The sequence below is a fragment of the Lissotriton vulgaris genome, chromosome 1_1 (assembly GCF_964263255.1).
Source record: "Lissotriton vulgaris chromosome 1_1, aLisVul1.2, whole genome shotgun sequence".
Classification (NCBI taxonomy): domain Eukaryota; kingdom Metazoa; phylum Chordata; class Amphibia; order Caudata; family Salamandridae; genus Lissotriton; species Lissotriton vulgaris.
In genome coordinates, this window is record NC_141685.1 from 1,428,329,801 (window position 1) to 1,428,344,559 (window position 14,759).

Genomic DNA, 14,759 nt, shown 5'->3' on the forward strand with positions numbered 1-14,759 from the left:
TTGTGATCACTTTTAACTCTACAATGCCAACTTGAGGTATCAGTAACGTTGTTTCCCTGCAATTGTGGTTTGGTTATGCGTGTATGTGGATGTGCGTTGCTTTGTGTGTGGAAGTGTGTTTTAGTGGTGTTTAGTTGAAGTATGTCTGTACCTGCATAATATACGCGTTAGATAAGCCATTGTGTGTGTGGGATTTCGAGGTTGTGTGTGTTTGTAGGACGGAGGAAGCACCGCCCTGATGTTACAAACAAGAGGAAACTGAGAGCGTGGTCAGGCTCAGTCTGTCTTGTTGCGGATATCCTTCTTTAATGTGCATATTCACGGTAATTGTGGCACTGGGCAACTCAGGAAGCTAGGGGCGTACTTTGGTTTGTTGATGCATGTCTTTATTTCTCGGTGCCTGCTTGTGTGTTTGTCGTATGCTTGTGTTTATGTGTGTTTGGGCAGGGACAAGAATGTGTAAACACTCACGTTCCCATGTTTAATTTAACGTATTCATTTCTATTGCACATCATAATAGGTTAACATTTGACTAGTCTGAGTAAGACAGGGAGTGAAAGTGATGGCGCAGGAAGTTACCCTGCTTTTCTGTACACTCTTTACCCTGTGACGGAGATATAACATCATTTGAAAGGGATAGAATTATTTGCAAGAGTATGCACTATTCGTCTGCGATCGGGCAGAATTTGTATGCTTTATTAGTGGCATTAGTTATTCTACTCAAAAGGAAATCTTTGTTTGAGAACAAAACTTGTTCTGTTCAGTCACAAAATGTGTATGTCGTTTGCATGATTCATACATCACAGCTGCAAGTCGTGAATCTGTTTCAACAAAGAGGGTACTGTAGAGACAGGAATGCCCCCGCATGGTGTATAGTCATGTACCTAGTGCTTAATTTGTGCTGGTGTTTACAACTGCTTGGCCCGACACTTATTTCTTTACACATATTTATGTCAGACCACCACATGGTGACACTGTCAGTCTATTTTTAAAAGAGCACATAAGGGAGAGTGTTCAACAGTCCTATTACAAATAAGATAAGCCCACGGAGCTTCAAAGTGAGCGCTCTCACCTTCCGGATTGGTGTTGAGCCCTCCCCCACCCTCCGAGCACGAATGCAACGTTTCCCTCAACCCACCCTTCCCCGTGCATAGAGTGCGCAGCCATCCATGTCCTTACCTAGAAGAGGGGAAACTTTTAAGCCCTTTCTGTGGCATCATTGACCAGCTTGCAACACGCACTCATTAAGCTGGACAGGACGCTTTGCAATCAAACTTTTTTAGATGAATATTTATTTTATTGATAAAGTACCCTGAGCAAAGTTGTATTTGCTATCTATCACTCTATACTGCATTTGCAGCTTTTATCTCTCCTCCTCTGCGAGCTTTCCAATCGTTCCTGCCCCCCCCCTCCCCCATTTAATTTGTTTCCTGTCTCTTCATTGCTTGCCCGTCCCCCAAACCCTGTGCCTTGCTACGGTTTTCAGACTGCCGATTCTGCTGTGAAACCACTGTTTTGCCCTGCCTGTGTTTATGCTGCATGAGTTGTTTCTAACCCTGCAACAACCTTAATTGCTGGGGGTTATATACAAGGGTATGGTCGGTGCTTAGGGGCTACATGTCTGTGGCCAGCTCACCATGATTAAAAAAATAAATATTCATTAAAAGGGAAATCACCCACGCAAGCCCACTATCACCCACGCAACACCACACTCACCCACGCAACGCCACTCATCCACGCAACCCCACTCATCCACGCAACCCCACTCATCCACCCAACTTCACTCACCCACGCAACCCCACTCATCCACGCAACGCCACTCACCCACGCAACGCCACTCACCCACGCAACGCCACTCACACACGCAACGCCACTCACACACGCAACGCCACTCACACACGCAATGCCACTCACACACGCAACGCCACTCACACATGCAACACCACTCACGTTGCCAATAGGTCTCGCAGTAGGAAAGTTGGAACCATTACAATTGCAAATAACAATGCCTTTTATTTTTTTTTTCATTTTAAAAACATAAAGGGCTTTGTCATTTACAAAACAAATAGCTCCAACTTTCCTACTGCGAGACCTATTGGCAACGCCAGTGCTTGTTAATCAAAGGAATAAGCAAGGCATTCTTAAAGCTGCCGGGCTTTACGGACTACAGATCAGTCCTAAGCAGCACAACAGCACCCCAAAATGGGGCCAGTTTGGTATCATGTTCATACCATCTGTTGTGTTCGATAGTCCATCTTTGAAATTTGTGGCCAGAGCTGAATCACACAGTAGGGCAGTGGCCTTCAAACTTTTTGATGTCGAGACCCCCTTGTCAAACCTTTTTAGGTGTAAGGACCCTTTCTGACAAAATTTTCTAGAAACTAGTTCTCCTCATCATCAACATCTATTGCCAACCATAAATGCCCCTGTTAGATCTGACATCTTTTGGCATGTTTCCCCTGTTTTTTCCTTTCTGACCTCCTAGTTTTTACTCTGTTTTTGCTGGTTCAGTGTCTCTGCGCACCTTCTCACTGCTGTTCGGTGTTGAAGTGCAAGTTCTCCTATTGTAAATTGTATTATGGATTGGTGTTTCCATGATTGGCATATTTGACTTACTAGTTAGTCCCTTGTAAAGTGCACTGAGGGTGCCGGGGCCTGTAAATCAAATGCTGCTGGTGGGCCTGCAGTTCTGATTGTGCCACTTACCCATTCAGCCCTGAAAAGGGTTATCAGTCCTGCAACTGCAGTGTCTGTGCGGTTTGTAACTTTGCCACGAGGGGGTGAGCAGAGGTTATTTCAGTAGTATATCCCTCTTACCCTGACTAGAAGGAAGGGTCCCTACTTGGACAAAGGTGCAAACCATTGCCAACTAGAGACTCCCATTTTTGACAGCCACCAATTACCACAGCAAATACTTTTTACAGTGGGGAAATTATATTAAATGGTGTTTAGCAAACCAAAGCTCATTGAGCGTAGGGGTGTAGCCAAAGGTGTATCTAAAAATAAAGGGCCTCATTTATGAGGAATTGGCATAGGGCAGCGCTGCAAGTCTTTCAATGTTAAAGGGCAGGAAAGCACCATATTTATGAAATATGGTGCATTCCATTCCTTTTCCCTTCTCAAATTGCTGCCTCGCACCAACGTAGGCAGGATTGTTTTTGTTCAGGAAGAGGCACCTTCCTTCACCAAAACAATCCTGAGGGGCGTTTTCCAATTTCTATGTGAGATGCATGATGCTGCTTTGTCTTACTCAATATCTATGAGGCAATGCAAAGACATGCAGGGTGACTTTGCTCTGCCTCATAGGTATAGTTGAGATGCTTGCCCTACCGGAGCATCAAAAAAAGTTATGCTCTGGCGATGTAAGCCTCTCAAAATAAGCCCAAAATATTCGATACGTTTTTTTAGGTCTTTCACCTTCAGGTATCTACATATAAAATAATGGACAGCGTAAATGAAAAATAAATGTAAAAAGTTATTTCTCAGTTGGAAATGCACTGAAATACATTATGAAACACATATTAGTTAATGCACTGCAGAGGTCTCTGTGTAACCAGAGAACCACATCATTAAATCTTGATTGCAGTGGAGAATAGTGATGTGTATTTTTAGTGCTACAAAGTCACAGTCTGTGATGGAAAGCACTGTGAATATGTAAGTAATTTTTTTATACTTGCATTACACACAGGGTAAGATAGAATGCTGCAAAACGTGTGAATAGTTTTACAATAAAATTGTGCTTTCAAAATGTAGGTTTTAGTAATAAAAAGAGCATAGTTTTACATAACTGTCCCATCAACACCTCTTTAGGGGCACTAAGGGCTGTTTAAATGCAGTTAAAATTAAAAGCAAGAACTTTTCAGCCCATGTGTTAACTCTGTGCATTTCCACTCAAAAAAAACATCTTTGTCTTCACAATGAGCCAGGACTGCTCCTAAGCATCCTTTATACTTGCAGATTAACAGATAAGGCACATTTGCCTTTCATTCTGACAAGCAGCTGATAACTATCTCAATTAGCTGTCCCAGGACAGATGTCTTTTGCAGGGACAAGTGAAGCTGGGGAATCAGCGACCCCCTCCCTAGGACTCTACGACCTCCCTGTGGGTAGCGCCCCACAGTTTGGAGAACTCTGCAGAAGGGCAAATTTACAAGAGTTTATCGCCTCAGGAACGTCACTTTTTATGACATTCCTGTGTAAATAACCCCTTCACCTTAGTTACAAGGCGGCATTAAGCCACTTAACCCAACTTAATGCCGCCTTGTGAATAAGGCCCCCTTTTTCACAGCACTTAGCGTGAAAAGAGTGGCAATGGATGTTGTGGTGGGCCTTCTGCTGCAGCACTCAATGCCTTTTGACACTCCCCCCTATTTACAAAGGTGGCTCTAAAATGGGCTAGCGCCAAAGTTAACACCAAAAAAACCTGGGTGCATATTACCAAGCAATAGCGATAATTATCACTATTGCTTGGTTAGAGACAAACATTTACAGCTGAGCTGCGGCGAATTTTATCGCAGATAAAACTTGGTATTACCAAGGTTTATCACGAATGCGATAAAAATCGGCCGCAATGCATGAATATCGCTGAAAAGTCAGCGATATTCATGCATTACCGAGCTAATGCTCTTAGCCATGTTATCCACCTCCCATTGGATAACATGGCTAAGAACTGCTCAGGGCAGGTGTTAGCTTTTGGAGATATTCGCGCTTAGCGCGAATATCTCCATAAGTTGGCAATGGGAAATAGCGATGTTAGCGACTGTTTCCAGTTGCTGTAGTCAAAAAAATACAAATTCCCTTTTCTTATGGTTTAGGAGAAAGAGACTTACGTCTCTGGGGGGTTGCAGAAAGGGTGTTTGGGGTGAGCCAATCAGCGTAACAAAGTTGTGATAGAATCAACAAATTTACAACAAATTCAATATGCATCAATGCCCGTCGTTTTGTGACTCTGAAGTTAATAAGGATGTAACCACTCTAATGTGAATTGAATAAAAAAGATTTTTTATTTATTTTTATATTATTTTTTGTTCATACCATCATGTAGCATAATTCCATACATTTATTCATAAAAAACATGTTAAAAACAATTGATAAAGCATTTTATATCACAGTATCAAAGAAACAATTAAACAAGTTAAAATATTATTTTCAAAACAACAAATTTATCACACAAAGAGATTGTCGACGCGGCGTTTCGGTGATATTTATGTCGTCACCTTCTTCAGGACAGTGTGTAAGTTAAAATCACTATAAATTTAAAAACACAGAAAAGGCATATATTAACAATTTGATGTGTTAACTCAGTGGTAGAACAGAGTCAGACTGTAACCTTCGTGGGTTCAAAAACTGTACATCCTATCTTCAGCGAGATTTATTGCATTTTCACTATACACTCATTGGCACTTTTTAAGCTAAAGAACATTTTTTATTTACAAACTCTATCGTTTTAGGGTTACTCCATTTGAAAAAACAATCCTATACAGTATTTGTGAATCTCACAACTTTCCGTTTGGTCTCACCCCGTATTTACATCCTATTCTGGCTTATTCTTGTGTGGCCAAGGTTGGAAATACCTATATTGCTTAAATCGTCTGTCGGTCATTTTAGTGTAGAAATCACAGCTCTAACTCTAATTTGGGGTATGTTAGTTTAATACATACCTCAATTTAAGCTGTTGCTTGGTCTGTCGCTTTTTTTTTTTTTTTTTTTTTATAAATAATTGGCGATATCTGACCTTTTCGGGGTTACCTCGATTTCTGTGAATTATTTGAATAAAGAAAGACCGGTTTATTAGGTCGCTTCAAATCATTGTTTATGGTTCATCTCTATATTCCTTATTGGTTTATTCTTTACCTTGTTATTTGGAACGCTTGTACATGGATGGAGTGGGTCAGTATTCTTCCGCTACTCCGTTGTTGTGTAAGCTCATGGTGCCTATTAGGAAATGCCATCTATTAGTCGTTGTATTAGCCTTTTTACTACCATTATTCACCATACTTGATTTAATTTAGTGTTATTTTCATTCAGTTCCCTACATTTATGGGGTGAGGAAACTAAGTACCTGGAATGGTTTGAAGGCAGGTCTTTTGCAGAGGACGGTCTTCCTTTTATGAGCCAGGTATTTCGATTAAACTTTTAATTTTTGGTCTCTAAGGAAGCCAAGAAATCAAAAATGTAAGTTTTACAGTGAGTAATTAAACGGAGCTTTATCTTTGTTAAATGGTTCCCTGTTCTTAGGTTGATTATTCTTACCTGAAAGCGTGTTTGTTTTATCAAAAACGCTTGCTCTTCCTTTTGTAGCGAGACTTCTCTTGGGAACACAGGAAGGATTCTTTTAAATCTGAAAAAACCGGAGGGATAGCGGTTTTAGGTGACTGGTACAGGGCAGTCCTATTTAGTTACCCACCAAAGCAGTATTTTGGGTTTAGTTCTTTTTTTGCGGGTTCGGGACAGAGTTTTACTTACTTGAAGTGAGTCTTCCTCGCGTCTTCCGGGCGTCCGCCGTGACCGTCTTGCCGATAGTGTTTAATCTCACCCTGGTTGTTTACATGCTTATATACGCCTCTTGATTGGTCAATTTCGGGCAAATCATTGCACCTGTGGTTTTCTTTTCCTCTTACCAAGCGGGCTCTATTTTCCCGTTGATTACGGCGGCCATCTTAGCACTGTGCTTTCGGTAACTAGATACCGTTTGGTTATTTCAGCTTAGGATTTGTTTACGATTTGAGTCCTACTCTGGCTAAGTCCCGCACTTATTTTCTAATGCTGCAAACAGTGTAGATTGCCCCAGTGGGCATACATTAAATATCGCCTCAAAAAATAAATAAATGTCCGTATAACATTTGTAAAAGAACGTATTTCTGGGTGAGGTAGGGCGGCCATTGTTAAGATGTCAAAGGTGGTGTTACTGCTTGGGGTTCGAGTTCGTCTTCATTCATGCTTTTGCGATGAACCACACTTAATTATTGTTAACCCAAATATTACAGTTTGCCACAGTGGGTTTACATTAGTTATCGCTTCCAGGGTGAGTATGATGACTCAATAGTGGCAATGAGTATTTTTTGGTACAATGTGGCGGCCATATTAAAGGTGGTAGGATCTAGCGTATTCTACTTTGATGTAGTATTGTTTACGCTTTATGAGAGTTTATGGTATATTCTCTTTATTAGTTTTACGCTGACATTTTTATTTATTTAGCGATGATGATCATTTATTTATTATTTCTCCTTGGGCATTATGTTGTTAATCCAGAATTGTTTTGGATTTCCCTGATTATTAAGACCCAAATATTCCTTAGATATATGGTCATTTATTAAATGTGGAAACCACATAATTTGGCTATATATGGAAGGGCTAGTCTAAAGTAATCTTTTGGATATGCCCTAGTATTTAAAGGGGGAGATACAGTGACGGTTTCTTTTCAGCATACCTTTTGGTCTTATATTGTACTGTTACTCCATTTTAAGATTGAGCAAAACTGCCTATTTTAATACCCAAATATTCCTTAGATATATATTCCTTAGATATATGGTCATTTATTAAATGTGGAAACAACATAATTTGGCTATATGTGGAAGGGCTAGTCTAAAGTAATCTTTTGGATATGCCCCTAGTATTTAAAGGGGGAGATACAGTGACGGTTTCTTTTCAGCATACCTTTTGGGCTTATATTGTACTGTTACTCCATTTTAAGATTGAGCAAAACTGCCTATTTTAATCCCGCTTCATGGTTTAAAGAATCCTGTCCCACTCCTCCTTACTGTTCAATCCATTTGTAAAGGTGTTGAATTTGGACATGTAGTACTGTTCTCTTTTTCTTCTTTTCATGTCCAAATCACCTCCTCTCTTATTTAATTTTACTACTTCAATGATGCACCATCTAAGGTCCTCAATACTATGTTTAAGAATATTCCAGTGTTCAGCCAGAGGGGCATTGGCCCGTTTTGATCTGATGGCTGATTTGTGCTCATTGAGCCGCACTCTTATTTCTCTGGAGGTTTCCCCTATATATGCTTTCTGGCAAGGACACTGTATCATATATATTACGTTTGTTGTCCTGCAGTTTACTAGTTCATTTTGTTGGTGAGTGATTCCGTTGTATGTAACTTTAGGTCCCTTTAGGATCTGACTACAGTTTTTACATGAACCACAGGGAAAATTCCCAGCTGGGGTCTTTCCATCAATGGTTCTCATTTTGTTTCTTCTTTGGTCATCCGGATATGTATGAACCAAACAATTTTTAATTGTTTTGTTCCTGCGGAAAGCATATATTGGTTTGGGCAGGGGTGTGCTATTTTGGTTTTGTAATAAGTTCCAATTCCTATTTATGAGGTTCTTAATTTTATTGCTTATATTGGAAAAATTTGTAACACACACTAGTTGTTTTTCTTTTTGTGGGGATCCTGTTTTGGGCTCAAATATACTATCTCTATTAAAATATTTGGCTCTTTTATATGCTTGCTTTACCATTTTTTTCGGATAACCTCTTTCCAAAAATTTGTTAGTAAGGGTTAAAGCGTGTTTTTCGAATTCCTTTTTGTCTGTGCAATTTCTCTTCACTCTTAAAAACTGGCCGAAGGGTATATTGTTTTTTTGGGTGGATGGGTGGTAACTACCGTAGTGTAACATTGTGTTACGGTCGGTGGGCTTACTGAAAAGTTCTACTTTTAGAAGACCTTCCATATGTTTTATTTTTATGTCAAGGAAGTTACAGCTCTGGTTACTATAGGTGGAGGTGAATTTTAAATTTTTGTCTCCAAGGTTTATCCATTCGATTAATTCTTTTAGTTCATCCTCACTGCCTGACCATATAAAGAAAACATCGTCAATAAAACGATACCAGGTTTTAATGTTTTCAAAAAAAGGGGACATCTCATTAAATACATGTTTCTCCTCAAAAGTTGATACATAGAGGCAGGCTAGGCTCGGTGCGCAGGTTGCGCCCATACTACTGCCCTTTATTTGTTTGAAAAAGTCTTCCTTGAACAGAAAAATGTTCTTCGTTAGAATGATGTCTATGCAGTCTATTATAAATTGTGCATGTTCGGACAGATCTTCTTCTCCATTTTTTAGAATATTCTCCATCATTATTTTCGTATCTTGCTGTGGGATGTTCGTGTATAGTGACTCTATATCTAGAGTCACTAACCACTCCCTATCCATACTGAAAGGTTCATTTTCAATTTTGCTGATTATATCTGTGGTGTCCTTGATATAGGCTTTTTGCTGGGTTACTAGGGGTTGAATGAACTTGTCCACGTACTGGCTCAAGGGTTCTGTTAATGAGTTTATACAGGACACGATGGGTCTCATTGGTGGATCCCTAAGGTTTTTGTGAACCTTAGGGAGCCTGTACATTGCAGGTATCACCGGGGGCTCGTTTTCGAGGAAATTGAATTCCTCTTGGTTTATGACTCCATCTTCTAGGGCATGATTTAGTCTGTTTGTTATTGTCATTTTCAGATTTGACCATTCTTGTTTGTTCGAGGGTGCATAGTGCAAAGGGTTTTTTAGCATTTCTTCCATTTTGGTTTCATACTTATCGGTGTCCATGAGGACAATACTGCCACCCTTGTCACCGGGTTTTATTGTGATGTCTTTACATTCCTGCAAGTTTCTTAGTGCATTTTTTTCCTCTTTAGTGAGGTTGTATTTTACCCAAGATTTCTGTTTCAGCAGATCTTCTATTCCTTTTTCAATAACTTTTTCAAAGATGTCTACTTCCTTACTGACCATGGAGCCGGTAGGCATCCATTTCGATTTGGGCCTAAGCCCTGACTTATTATCACTGGGGGGTTTTTCCTTCCCTTCGAAGAATTTGTTAAGCCTGATTTTTCTGAAAAAGCTTTTTATGTCACGCTGAAGATAAAATTTATCAACTGGTTCAGCGATGGCATATCCTAAACCTTTTTCCAGCAATCGCATTTCATCAACATTTAAGACTCTGCTGGATAGATTTATGACTACTGTTTTAGTATCTAGTCCCAGTTCTTTTGGCTGCGGGTCTTCATATATGGACGTGCTTGCCCTTGGTTCTGAGGGTAGTAGTTCCGCCCTCTTGCTCTCCCTCTTGGGTTCGTATTTTGGTTGGATTTGCGTCTGTCTAAAAAAGGCAGACTCTCTCTATTGGGTTTGTTGGCATTACTGTGACTATTATCCCTTGGGGCAGAGGTTTCAGGGTTGATTTCTGTTTCAGAGTCAGTACTCGTGTAGGAACTTTCAGAGAAAGTGACTCCTCTCTTGGGACGATTTCTTCTATTAGTTTGCCACTTTTGCTTGTATTGAGAATCCTCTCTTTGTTTCTCGTAATAGTCTTTCTGGAGATAAGGGTAAGTTATTTCAGGTCTGTACTTTTCTACGTCTTTCCTAAATGTATTACTTTTTTTATTTGTTAAGTAATCTCTGTATCCATCTAAGTCTCCCTGAATTTCTTCTAACTTACTTTTAGCGTCTTCTAATGAAGTACTTTCTTTTAGTTTTTTCTCCATTTCGTCTATTTCTTGTTTTTCTATAATTAGGGTGGCGTTTGCAGTTTCTATTATTAGAAGAAGCCAATCTCGGCTGCATCTGTTAGCAATAAAGGTCCAGGTCTCTATAAATTTTTGGTTCTTGGTAAATAAGCTAGGTTCATTCCTGACTTGCAGGCCTTTTGGGATGATTCCCTTTTTACAGTATTCAACCAAAAAGTCTGCATGCAGCTCTGTCCTTATTACCTTCTTTTTTAAATTCCATAATTCCTTCCATTTTTCTTCTTCGGTGTCTGTTATTATCACAGTATTAGTAGTTTTATTTTTTCCGTTTACTAATTTGTCAAACTGGTCTTCAGAGAAGCTGAAGACTTTGAATTGGTCCATTTTTATTTAGGGCCACCGCACCTGTTAGTGCACCTCTATTTGTTCTCTAGAGGTAGAAGTAAAACTCTCCTCAGTTAACAAACTGTGCTATTATGACTTCCAATTAAGAAGGAGAAACCCTTATATGAAAAGGGAAGGGGTTATACGTAGTCAAAAAAATACAAATTCCCTTTTCTTATGGTTTAGGAGAAAGAGACTTACGTCTCTGGGGGGTTGCAGAAAGGGGGTTTGGGGTGAGCCAATCAGCGTAACAAAGTTGTGAAAGAATCAACAAATTTACAACAAATTCAATATGCATCAATGCCCGTCGTTTTGTGACTCTGAAGTTAATAAGGATGTAACCACTCTAATGTGAATTGAATAAAAAAGATTTTTTATTTATTTTTATATTATTTTCTGTTCATACCATCATGTAGCATAATTCCATACATTTATTCATAAAAAACATGTTAAAAACAATTGATAAAGCATTTTATATCACAGTATCAAAGAAACAATTAAACAAGGTAAAATATTATTTTCAAAACAACAAATTTATCACACAAAGAGATTGTCGACGCGGCGTTTCGGTGATATTTATGTTGTCACCTTCTTCAGGACAGTGTGTAAGTTAAAATCACTATAAATTTAAAAACACAGAAAAGGCATATATTAACAATTTGATGTGTTAACTCAGTGGTAGAACAGTGTCAGACTGTAACCTTCGTGGGTTCAAAAACTGTACATCCTATCTTCAGCGAGATTTATTGCATTTTCACTATACACTCATTGGCACTTTTTAAGCTAAAAAACATGTTTTATTTACAAACTCTATCGTTTTAGGGTTACTCCATTTGAAAAAACAATCCTATACAGTATTTGTGAATCTCACAACTTTCCGTTTGGTCTCACCCCGTATTTACATCCTATTCTGGCTTATTCTTGTGTGGCCAAGGTTGGAAATACCTATATTGCTTAAATCGTCTGTCGGTCATTTTAGTGTAGAAATCACAGCTCTAACTCTAATTTGGGGTATGTTAGTTTAATACATACCTCAATTTAAGCTGTTGCTTGGCCTGTCGCTTTTTTTTTTTTTTTTTTAAATAATTGGCGATATCTAACCTTTTTTTTTTTTTTTTTTTTTTTAAATAATTGGCGATATCTGACCTTTTTTTTTTTGTTAATAATTGGCGATATCTGACCTTTTCGGGGTTACCTCGATTTCTGTGAATTATTTGAATAAAGAAAGACCGGTTTATTAGGTCGCTTCAAATCATTGTTTATGGTTCATCTCTATATTCCTTATTGGTTTATTCTTTACCTTGTTATTTGGAACGCTTGTACATGGATGGAGTGGGTCAGTATTCTTCCGCTACTCCGTTGTTGTGTAAGCTCATGGTGCCTATTAGGAAATGCCATCTATTAGTCGTTGTATTAGCCTTTTTACTACCATTATTCACCATACTTGATTTAATTTAGTGTTATTTTCATTCAGTTCCCTACATTTATGGGGTGAGGAAACTAAGTACCTGGAATGGTTTGAAGGCAGGTCTTTTGCAGAGGACAGTCTTCCTTTTATGAGCCCGGTATTTCGATTAAACTTTTAATTTTTGGTCTCTAAGGAAGCCAAGAAATCAAAAATGTAAGTTTTACAGTGAGTAATTAAACGGAGCTTTATCTTTGTTAAATGGTTCCCTGTTCTTAGGTCGATTATTCTTACCTGAAAGCGTGTTTGTTTTATCAAAAACGCTCGCTCTTCCTTTTGTAGCGAGACTTCTCTTGGGAACACAGGAAGGATTCTTTTAAATCTGAAAAAACCGGAGGGATAGCGGTTTTAGGTGACTGGTACAGGGCAGTCCTATTTAGTTACCCACCAAAGCAGTATTTTGGGTTTAGTTCTTTTTTTGCGGGTTCGGGACAGAGTTTTACTTACTTGAAGTGAGTCTTCCTCGCGTCTTCCGGGCGTCCGCCGTGACCGTCTTGCCGATAGTGTTTAATCTCACACTGGTTGTTTACATGCTTATATACGCCTCTTGATTGGTCAATTTCGGCAAATCATTGCACCTGTGGTTTTCTTTTCCTCTTACCAAGCGGGCTCTATTTTCCCGTTGATTGCGGCGGCCATCTTAGCACTGTGCTTTCGGTAACTAGATACCGTTTGGTTATTTCAGCTTAGGATTTGTTTACGATTTGAGTCCTACTCTGGCTAAGTCCCGCACTTATTTTCTAATGCCGCAAACAGTGTAGATTGCCCCAGTGGGCATACATTAAATATCGCCTCAAAAAATAAATAAATGTCCGTATAACATTTGTAAAAGAACGTATTTCTGGGTAAGGTAGGACGGCCATTGTTAAGATGTCAAAGGTGGTGTTACTGCTTGGGGTTCGAGTTCGTCTTCATTCATGCTTTTGCGATGAACCGCACTTAATTATTGTTAACCAAACTATTACAGTTTGCCACAGTGGGTTTACATCTCCATAAGTTGGTAATGGGAGATAGCGATGTTAGCGACTGTTTCCAGTTGCTAACATCTTGGCACGCCCACTTTGCATGTCATTAGTGATAAATATCACTGACATGCAAAGTGGGGCCCAAGATGGTCGCTATCTCCTACTAGCTGTCACTAACTGGTGTTAGCGACAGCTAGGTAATAGGGAGATAATTTTATCTCTGCTTTCTTGGCTTTTAAAGCCAAAAAAGCGGAGATAAACCCCCTTGATAATATGCCCCCTCGTTCTTAGTATGGCGAAATGAGGAAAAATTATTATTTCTCCTAGTTTCTTCTGCTTTTATATGTGCTGCGTTGTGCTGAATTTAGTGCCCGCGATGGGGAAAATCATGGGGTGCGCTATATCCGAGTAAATACAGCACATCCCTTTCAGCATGGAGAAACGCGACTGTAGCAATTTTGGCCTAATGATGCGCACCGCCATTCTCTTGTAAATATGCCCCAGTGTGTGTGCAAGATCCGTTAGCGTGAAAATTGCGCTTGGAGGCACGATTATGCCCTTTAAGTAGAAAAAGCCAGCATTCCGTTCAATTTTGGGCTAGGTTTGCGTTATCGAAGTACCAATATGTGGGCTACCTCGAACTGCAGAGTTGGTAATGCGGGAGGAACAGGCATGTTTCAAAGTCAAATAGAACAGGTTTATTTATGAATTTCATTTCAACTCGAATTTTCAAAGAAAAGGGGCACTCAATGTTTTTTTTAATATTAAAATGACTCATATTAGCAAGTGATTCCATGCCAAAGCAGCCTCCCCAGGTTTAGGTACTTGAATCGCTCCGAGTGTGAAGGTTCACTGCCAGAAACAGAATACAATTATTCCCCCGCACCTGCTTAGCATGTCAAAATCCTATCATTTTTCGTCAAGTGTATGCTGGGAGAATCTGTGTTTGCAGGATATCTTTGTGACAGTAATTAGAGGATCCAGGAGCCACACTGCACATTATGCTTTTGTCAGCTGTCAAACTCTTCCAAAATGGCAAATTATTTCCAGTGTATAATTTCACAGACAAACATTTACTCCGCCAAGCTCGGATTTTTGATTAGGAGACGCTCTGCACTGAATCCGCAGGCCCTCGGCTAACCCCGGCAAGGAAGCTGTGCTCGGCCCCGTACCACTAAAGGGCGTTTATTGTAAGGATGAGAGACGCCATGCAATCCTCTTAATGCCTGGGGAGGTAATTTGATTGTGGTAAATGTGAAAAACAACATTAATAACACATGGGAAAGAAAAGCCAGTAGAATTTCGTACCTCCGGGTAGGAGGTCTGGTACATCCGATGCAAGGAAACAGCTTCAAAGAAAGGAGTCTACTGGGCACATTTAGACATATACAAATACATCTGTGCCCATTTGCGCGCTGTGGTCCATGAACGAAGAGTGCTTTAGCTAAAAGGGGTCGCAATTTGCCCGCCACCTTT